Raw genomic sequence first — 5,061 nt, forward strand, 5'->3', positions numbered from 1 at the left:
AAATAAATAAATGAACAATCTTATAATTTTTGACAAATTAAATTGTATTGTTAAATTCATTTCTTCTAATTCTTTCTATTACCCGAACTTTTCATCAATTTATGAATAATATGGTTAAATGTTATGTTACTATTTACGATTAAATTTGATACAATTTTTAATGTTAGATGATAGGGTCTAGAATTTCAAATATCTAGGTGCTCATACCAAGGAAAGCGGCTACATTGAAGAGGAAATTTCTCAAAGAATCCATGCAGGTGGAAGAATATTTAGTTTGCTTCGAAGGGGTTTTCTGGGCAAAAGGGAGGTGACGAGAAAAACTAAAATAATGATCTACAAATCGACGTTCCTTCCTATTCTTTCCTACTCTTCCAAATCGTGGACCCTCACTTCGAAACACAAGAGCCGGATCCCATCCATGGAGATGCAGTACCTTTGTAAGGTGGAAGGAAGGACACGATGTCAAATGTCAATCAATACTCGCCTACAAATATAAATACTACAAATACTAAATACAATATTTTTTTTTTATTATCGAACTTTATTTATTGATAGATATTACAGTTTGCCACACCGTTGTGGGCAATAGGTAATAGTGATGAATGATCACATTCTTACTAAAATAAAATAAAATAAGAAAACAAAATAGGTAAATAAAAATAAATAAAATCTCTCTTAAATAAACACAAACAGAAGGATAAAGAAAATGAGCATAATCAAACTATCTGCATCAAAAAATAAATAAATAAAAAATAATGAAAATAAAATAATCTCTTGTCACATTTACACTCCTACATACAATATTTACACAATCTGAGGATCCCTGAGCCAACTCTACCCACGTCTGAGGAGTTGAGCAGAGCTCATAAGATCCCAGCGCATCCCTCTCGCCGCATCACTGGTAGTGAGCCAGTGGAGGCTGAGCAAGTGCCCTAAAGCCGCAAACACTCAACTTGAGTGGAGAATCTGACCAATGCCAGAAAAGTACAATATTGAATACAAATATTTCATTTCATATATTTATTTTTTTTTTTTCCTCATCAATTTAACAATTTAATTACATTTAACAATTTTATTTTATTAACTTGACAATTTTATTCCCCCTATCTCACTCTTTCAGACCTCGACTTTCCTGTGACCCGCTACCCACGTTTTATCCGTTAAACGAATTTATCATCAGGCAGCAATTTAAAGTCAAACCAAAGACATAACAGTCATCGCAGTAGATCGGTTTATACAAAGAAACACATAAATTTAAAAAAAAAATGAATACAAATTATTATATTTAAACAATAAAACCAGTCTCGATGAAGTTATAAGATTATATATTAATTTTTAAAAATTATTAATAACAGATCGTAACAAAGGCTGTTAATGAATATAATGGTCAGAAGGCCGAAAAGTTAGATTGTAAATTTAGTTATATATATATATATAATAAAATGGATTATGTTATGAATATATTTATCATTGAAAACACTCTGATATTTCATCTATTTTTTCCCAATGTATTCCAATAAAAAGATCCATATTGCTTCTTTTGACTCCTTCTATGTTTATCTGTTCCACCTGTGGAGTGGTGGCAAACCATCAAAGTGGTTGTCAGAATCACTCGGTGCCATTAATATCAAAGCAATTTCTCTTCTATGCCACTGAGTGGGTTTCCACTCGAGCTAATGGAAGTGCCCTCTGGTGTATCAATTGATTATTTACATTTCATTATGTTTATCCAAGTCATTCGTTTCAGAATCAAAAACGTTTTGAATAAAATTTTGACTGATTTCGATCAATGTGAAAACGTTTGAAGAGCTTTAACGTAGCAAGACCTAATTAACATACAGTTATTTATACAATTTCTAACTGAATATAATCTAATAAGGTTGAATAGTCATGTAATATTATTTATATACTATTCACTCGACAAAAAAATACCCGCTCAGCGCCTCGAAAATACCCGTTTTACCTGAAAAATATCTGCCACTTAATCTGTCCTTGGAGAATCGAAAAAAAATGTTTACATTTTTAAAACAGAAACAGTCTTACAATTTTCGTCCTACATACTTCAGTCTTATTACAAAAAATATACTAAAAATATAAATTTACCAGAGACATTAAAATTGTATCCACCCCAAGCCCCAAAATGTGGTTTTGTAAACATGTAATCTTTTCAATATAATCAAATTTCCAACAGTTTTGTCACCTCATCTTTCCTACACCTCACTTGTTACTTGTTTCCATTCCTTCATTATTTTTTTATTCATTAATTTATTAGAGTTTAAAAACGTCCAAAACTAAAACAACACGAAATATGAGCAACTATAAAAATGACAACATACTAAATGATGTAGAGCTCAGCTGAACTATTGCGTGACGTCTCCATTTAGTAGACCTATTAACAGACTTTCAACCATATTAAATGATATATAGCTTTAGCATGCTAAAACTATCCTTCCTAAAAGAAGGAAACATTTCTCCATTTAACACACTTTAACAAATGAAACTAAAGATCATGAACACCTCTAATATTTAACGCTTTCGTGGTAAACAAAACAGTGTGAAATTTATGGGATGTTAATTTAATGTCAAAGGAACACATTAATAAATATGTAAATCATGTGTCAGTCTATGATATAGTTAAATTTGTCAATCTAAAACATATGTCATTTCTCTCTCTCTCGCTCTCTCTCAGTTCTAATCTAAAAGTCGGTAACTGCTTCAAGTTAAATCATGCAAAAAAGGCAAAATCATTTAAAAATTAAACCCGACATAACTTATTCATGAGAGTTAACATTTTATTTGATGGAGGAGGGGGTGGACGATCCTTGGTTGGGACCCTCCATCTAAATTTATTCTTCTATCTCTCTCTGAGGATGAAATTTATTCCAGTTGCTTTATTCGCATAATATTATATCTTAATTTATTCAAAGGGACTTATTGTTATCTTTCAGAAATTAATCCGATAAATAATGAGATAAAATTTGTAGCGGTCAAAATCAAAATTTCGGTATGTGTTACTCGATTTGGTATGTGACTTCAACATCTGTCCGAAGCTCGAATATTGGAAACTGCTCGCCGACTAAACCTTCCAAATAATTACATAAGACTTATTTTTATATAATACGGCCTATCTGGACTTATTGAGTTGAGCTTTTGGGCTCTACTAAACCATCGGATTTCTCTCGTATCCAATCCTTACAATCCAAAATCCTTAATGCTCCTTAATTTGTCACAAATCAAGTCATCCAACAGGACCTCAATGTTCCATATGTCGCCGATTTGGCCAGAACCAAATAGCAATCCTTCCATGATAAATTTTTTAACTACCCAAACCCATTTGTTTCTAACCTGGCATCTCCTTCACTACCTGATAATCCTCCTAAGCGTTTGAAAAGAATATGGCTTCTAGACCGTCTCCTCTTGAAATCTTACTGGGGTTCTATCAATCGGTAGATTCTATACATGATATACATCTATACATCTCTATCGTGCCATTGTATAACTAACATCAAATTTACTCATTGTATATGTATTTATTATAATTGTAAATATCAATAAATAAATTAAAATAAAATAATAAAAAGTTCGTCATCTGTTAACGTATTATTTATAAAAATGTCGTCATCTTTGTAACGTATTTTTTAACTCTGAGCCTTACCCCACGCGCTGGTGAGCTCACTTACATTTCCGATCTCCTACAAGTAGGTGAGTTCTATATCGTATTCTCTTTTTCTTATCTTTCTTTTACCCCCTTCTCCTTCTTTCTTATTTTTCTTTACACATATTATTAGTTACGTACACCAAATACTATTATTGTTGTGTTTTCTATACACTTCTTTTGTCTAACTTAACTTTGTATTTTGTTTCTTTGTACTAGTTTTATGCATAAATATTTCATTTGTTACATATATTTTCTTTCTCTCATTTCTTTTCTTTCTATATCCATAACTTTAATTTTTATTAAACTCAAAAATTTATACGTTGTTTCTTTGAATTATGTAACTTTATATTTTTATTTTCTTAATTATGTTATTTTACTTACACATTTAATTACCTATATACACGTTTTATTTTCCATTTCTTTCATCACTTTATTTTAATTAATTTTTATTGTATTTATTTTCTCTTGTTATTATATTTATTTTTTTATTCATTGGTTATTATCTTGTTCCTTGTTCGTAGCTCTGATGAAGGCTTGAAATTCTGGCCGAAACGTTGGCACTGGCACTAATTTCTTTCAACTTAGTTGTGTTATTTTTTGACCGCGCCCCCAACCATCTTCTCTTCATATATGTTTTCCACGGTCAAATAGCTTCTCATCATAAAGTTCGAATACTGTCGAGGTAGACTTTCTTCATTTTGTTATATCAGCTGAGGATCAAGGTTAATTTTGGAAGACCCTCCTGGGGACATAGTCAAGTAAAAATAGGTTCAACTGTACATTTTTATGAAAAATATATTTTCAAAAACTGGTTAAATGTTTTTTTTTTTTTTAATTATTATAATATAAGGCAATCCACTGTGATGGTGATCTTTACCTTATACTGATAAACCTCTCAGGAACATTCCTAATATCATCATATCTATACAAGAATATATTAGCTGATATCATTGCAATAGTTAATATTAAGAGATCTAAATAGATAAAATAAAATAAAATATTTATTCTATAGCGATAAGTGATATTAGCTGATGTAAATAAATCAAATTAGTTATATATTCAGACATATTTGTTTTCTTAACCCATCATTGGTCGCTAGCTTGATTTTTACACGGATGGCCGCGCTTGAGACTTTTTCTCACATTTATTATTTTGAGCTCTTGAACGTATTTTTTTTAAATATAAATTTTTGATTTAGACTAGGTTTATTTAATCATAACAAAAATAATATTAAAAAAAAAAATTATTTTGATATAAGAGCAAATAGTTTTAAAAAAATCAAAAATAAACATAATTATAAAATAGTAATAAATATAAAATAATTTCTGAGACAGAAAAAGTTATAAAAAGAATCAAAATACAGATATATTTTATATTATAAGAACATAACACTAATCTTAAAA

The sequence above is a fragment of the Halyomorpha halys genome, unplaced genomic scaffold (assembly GCF_000696795.3).
Source record: "Halyomorpha halys isolate HHAL.00 unplaced genomic scaffold, Hhal_1.1 Scaffold3525.1, whole genome shotgun sequence".
Classification (NCBI taxonomy): domain Eukaryota; kingdom Metazoa; phylum Arthropoda; class Insecta; order Hemiptera; family Pentatomidae; genus Halyomorpha; species Halyomorpha halys.